At 56.5% G+C, this 5,303-nt stretch overlaps 1 pseudogene; it reads left to right on the forward strand.

The window, feature by feature from the left end:
* The first annotated feature begins 426 nt into the window (after window positions 1-426).
* On the forward strand, window positions 427-2,709 carry LOC118640757 (annotated as a pseudogene).
* The last annotated feature ends 2,594 nt before the right edge of the window (window positions 2,710-5,303 follow it).

A 5,303-nucleotide genomic window follows, 5' to 3' on the forward strand; every position in this document is an offset into this window, starting at 1 on the left:
TTTCACATCGATGTTTCTCTCTCTCTCTCTCTCTTCCTCTCCTTCCCACTCTATCTGTACAAAAAATGGAAAAGTGTCCTCGGGTGAGGATAAAAAAAAAAAAATTGAAATGAGAGGAGCCAGACGCAGCCCCGAGCGGAAGCTGCAGGGCCCGGAGGTCCCCTTTCTCTCAGGTAGCCGGGAAACAGGGGCAGGTGAGTAAAGGCAGCAACGGGCTAGAGCTGGAGAAGACGCGTGCTGACCAGGCAGCCTGAGCCTCGCCCCGGCCCAGCGGGATGAACCGACGGCGACTGGACAGAAACACCCGGTCCAATTCAGTATGCTCAAGTCGTGTCTCAGCAAGCTGTGGCCGACAGACTGCCCACCTGGGCCTGTGTGGCTGGGGCCCCGTGAACCCTGCGGCCAGAGGGTGGCCCGTTTAGGACGATGGCCTCAGAGAAGCGGTGGTGGAAGGTGCTGTTCTCAGAGCCCGTCACAGACAGGAGCACCAAGGCCCGAGGCGGTGGGGGGCGCCTGGAGGGTGAGGCCATTCCCGCTGACAACGGTGCCCGACCCTCAGACCGACCCGTGGGGCCAAGACACTGTCTGTTGTTGCCTCTATCACGTCGCGTCTGAGCTGATGGAGGAGCAGGGCTCAGCCCGAGAGGTCTCCCGGCAAACACAGCACCCACAGCATACGGCCCACCCCGCCAGGCCACCACTGTCCCCAAAGCCACAGGCTCCCTTTGCTTCCAAGGGATGAGACCTGCAAAGCTCTGGGTTCACGAGCCAAAGGAGACTGCCGCAAAGGTGACATTCATTCCTGTCACCGCGGTCTGAGAGCCACAGCCACCGGCCGCGTGCTCCACACGTGTTCATGCGTCCTCCTAAGTTCTGCGGGTGCATGACCCTGACAGTAAGGGCCCTGCCTTCCGTCACTTCTGCCTCCCTCAGAGAGCCCAGTGTGCACACACGGAAGGGTCGCCTGTGCACAGGAGCAAGGACACACACAGGCTTCGTTAGGGGTTTGTCGTGGGCTGGAGGGAGCAGATGTGAGACCTGAGCCAGACAGTGAAAGGATGTGGAGAATCTCCATCCAAGAGGGTAGAAGTCTTTCCCTGTGCAAAGAGAATAAATACACCTGTCTCCCTGTGGAGCGGGGCAATGAGATGGGGGACAGGGAGCGGCTGACTGCAAAGGCAGGTAGATATCACACAGTCATGCCTTACCCTAACGCCAAACTGATGTGGCCACCATCCTAGGACAGCGACTTCCAGCCGGTGTGCCACAGTGAGCCGCAAGAATCTTTAAAACGTTCAACACCTGACTATTTAGTTGGGGGCCCTGATCTCTCGTCCCTTAGATAGTCAAGTAAAAAAACAAACAAACAAAAATGACAACAGCCAATACTACAATAGCCATCCGGTATGAATGACTCAAAATTATACCTTTTTTTGATCAGATCAGCAAAAAGCATATTTTTCGTGCGCCGCAGAATTTTAGTCTACAGTTTATGTGTGCCATGAAATGAAAAAGGTTGAAAATCGCTGTCCTGGGAGATGCGGCAGGTCCCACCCTCAGTCTTCAATCTCCACGTCCTGTAGCAGGGATTGTCCCAAGCAAGACACTGAAGTCTTTCGAGCCTGTAATGCTGTGCAGAGATGTTGGCGGCTCTGTTACAGTCTATCAGCTTATCAGCTTATCAGCTTAATCTTGATTTAGATATCTTTTTTGGTGTTTCATATTTTGGCTTCATTGCAGCATATGTAAGGATGTCTCTTGTTTGCCTCTCTTTCTATGCCAAATTAAAAATACCTGCCAGCCTCCTCAAGCGTTCTGGGTTGGTGTTCAGAGACTTTAGGATTTAATTGTGCACTTGAAGTCTGCAGTGACCTTTATGGGGATTAATTAGATTCCAAGTGTCATGAAAAGAAATGCAGGCGGCAGTGCCCTCGGTGGTCCCTGGATCTGTCTCTGGCTTCCACCATGTCTGGACGGAACGACCCAGGGACCCTCCGACTCCTTTTCAGTCACCACCTTCAGAACCACCTCAGCCATCCTCAGCCTTCAAGACCGGCCAACACCGGTTTTTGACCTTAACTCCTCACAGCCAAGCAACCACGAGCTCCCAAATTCATCAGAATTATTCCACCCTGGTAGAGGCCCCGTCAACCACCTGGTCACCCTGCATCTGCGGGCCCCCTGCACCCACCTCTCCCTGGGCTTCTATTTCCACCCCGAGGATGTGGCCCTGGAGGCCGTGGGCCACTTCTTCTGGGAGTTGGAAGAGGAGAAGCTGGAGGGCGCCCAGTGTCTCTTAAAGATGCAGAACCAGCGCTGTGGCCAAAGTCTCTTCCAGGACGTGCTGAAGCCTTCCCACGATGAGTGGGGTGAAACTCAGGACGCCATGGAAGCCGCCATGGCCTTGGAGAAGAACCTGAACCAGGCCCTTTTGGATCTGCACACCCTGGGTTCTGCCCACACAGACCCTCCCTCTGTGGCTTCCTACAGAACCACTTCCTGGAGGAGGAGGTGAAACTCATCAAGATGATGGGCGACACCTGACTCACCTCCGCGGCTGCCGGCGCCCGGGCTGGGCTGGGGGAGTGTCTCTTCCACAGGCTCGTCATCCTTTGGAATGGGTGCCTAGGAGCCTGCGGCGTCCAGAGGCCTTCGAGGGGCCCCTCTGCATTCCCCTGGGGTCTGGCTTTCGCCCGAGCCTCTCCCTGAAACCACAAGGCAGCCTTTAACCACCCTGGATCCCTGTCCCACGCATTGGACCCAATGAAAATAATAAAGATTTTTGAAGAAAAAGGGAAAAAGACAAGAGTCTGAGTCACCCGTGTCAAGGTGCAGACGCCCTGACTCTGGAAGCTCCCAAGCAGCCACTGTCAACCCCAAAGGGCTGAGTTTGTGACTCATGTGCACGACCTCAGTGTTTGAACCAGGACAGACTTCACCCTCTGCCCTGACACAGCTCATTCTCTTCTCCTAAGGACCCCCCACTGACTAGAAGAGGAAGCAACCCAGAAGCCACCTGACTGGCAAACACACCGCCTGGAATTGAATATCAGACATACTGAAGCCACCAGGGACCATCCGTACCTGGTCATCGAGAGATGGGAGACGGGTGTGTTTCACTGTCACCTCTGATCAAAAATGGGTTCCACATAATACCATGGGACCCCTATCTTGAAGCATAAAATCAGCACAGCCTATGCCAGCCCTGCCGTCGTCCTCGGCCCTGGGGCACACACGGGCTGAAGCCCCTGTCTGGCAGCCATGCCAATGACGGCAGCTCCTCTCTGAGCCTCAGCCCCGTGGGGCCTCCTCCTTCAACCAGACTGCTCTGCCCTCCTGGGCCCCCTCGACCAGGTGATTCTGGCCTGAGCTCATCCTTCCACCGTGCCTGGGCCTCCGGGGGCCTCTGGTGGAGCCCGGGAATGTGCACGTGACCTGAGGTACCCAGGTAAGTCTGGGAAACCACTCAGTAAGCAAGAGTGGTTGGGTTGGTTACAGAGAATTACCCAGATCCTGAATGGATGTGTTCTTCACTCACTGGGCTCTGACCACGGTGCCACCCCTGTGCTGGGCAGAGGCTACCGATGAGGGTGGCGCTCCTGTCCCCGAGGTGCATACGGTGCAGAGGGGCAAACACAATGCCATGTGACCAGTGCAAAGTGGGGCTCAGACCAGGGATGGGGGTCGGGGCTCAGATACAACAGAGAGTGGGACTTTGCTGAGGACAAAAGCTGGTCAGGGTGGGTGAAGGACATTCCAAGGGGATGGAACAGCCTGTTCCGGTGACTGCACGGGGTCGAGAACGTGTGGAACCCAGAATGCAGACAGGAGGCTGGACAGCGAGCTGGGCCCCGGGCCTGCGGGCCCTGAACTTGGCGGGTGAGAGACGCCGGAAAAGCACTGAGCGTGGGAATAACACGAGCAAGCCTCCCGGTGTGAGGAAGGGCCGTGGGGTAACCACGGAGACCAGTTGGGAAGGGCCGGGTGCCCTGAGGGAGGGCAGCTGAGAGCTGAGCCGAGGCCGGGCCACGGGGCATGGAGAGGGTCGGAGCAAGGGCAGGCGGGAGTGGGGAGGCGCCGGTGGTGCTGGACCCACTGGAGCAGTGGAGTAAGGAGGGCGTGGCGACAGCCTGGGACCGACTGTGGGGTGGGGGGTGGGCAGCCCACACAATCTATGTCAGGGAACAGGTGTGGGAGGCAGGGAGACCACCTGCAGGTAAGTGAAAGGAGAGGAAATCTGTAACACTTTCAACAATAAAGGTAAATTTTTTTAGAAAATGAAAGGAGAGGAAGAAGAGCCCACGGAGGGGCGGGTGAAGGGGGCACAGGTGGGGGGCGAGGAACACAGAAGCAACGTGCAGAGAGAGCCACAGGAGGGCGGCACATGGATAGCCATGCCAAGGGCACCACAAGGTCACGGTGAGCACTAAACGGCACTCGGACTGGCCGGTGGGAGCTCACCGGTGCCCATGCCAGAGCAGGGCCAAGAAGAGGTGGGGGCACTCGGCAGGGGCCAACAAGGAAAGGAATGCCTTAAAAAATAGATAAAAGCCGAAGTGGCAAAATGCTAACCTTGCTAATTCTGGGTAGTGGCTGCAGAAGGCTTTATTGGTCTCTGTACTTTTATGGATGTTTGATGTACGAATGAAAATAAAAAAACAGGCCCGGCCGTTGTAGCTCAGTGGTTGAGCGTCAACCCACGCACCAAGAGGTCGCCAGTTCGATTCCCGGTCAGAGCACACGCCCAGGTTGTGGGCCCGATCCCCAGTGGGGGGGCGTGCAGGAGGCGGCCAATCCATGTTCTCGCTCATCGATGTTTCTATCTCTCTCTCCCTCTTCCTTCCTCTCTCTAAAAATCAATAAAGAAAAAAAAAAATTTTTAAGAGGAAATGGGAGGCAGGATGAGGCGAGGCAAAACCTGGCTGCAGGGGAAGAGGCGGGGTGGCATCAGGAAGGCCAGGGGCCGAGGGGCTTGCTTGTCCGCTCAGAGCCATGGCAGCCATGCGTCTGCCAGAAGGAGGGAGCAGACCCCAACAGGAGAGACTCTGCTCCTTTGGACTCAGGGAAGGAAGAGAAATCGTGGGGACAAAGTCAGAGGAGTTTGGGGAGGGGCAGAACATGGAGCTGGAGGGAAGTCACCTGCTGGGAGGAAATGGTCCGGTCTTGGGGAACTTCCGGGGACTCTGAGAAATGACAAGGACCTAGGACAGTATGCAGAAGCTGCCAGCACTGAGCAGGCTCACACTGATGAGCAGTAGGCGATGCTGAGGCCCACTGAGGTCAGACCAGGCCCACCTGTCAGC

This window comes from Molossus molossus, unplaced genomic scaffold, assembly GCF_014108415.1.
Source record: "Molossus molossus isolate mMolMol1 unplaced genomic scaffold, mMolMol1.p scaffold_m16_p_23, whole genome shotgun sequence".
Classification (NCBI taxonomy): Eukaryota; Metazoa; Chordata; class Mammalia; order Chiroptera; family Molossidae; genus Molossus; species Molossus molossus.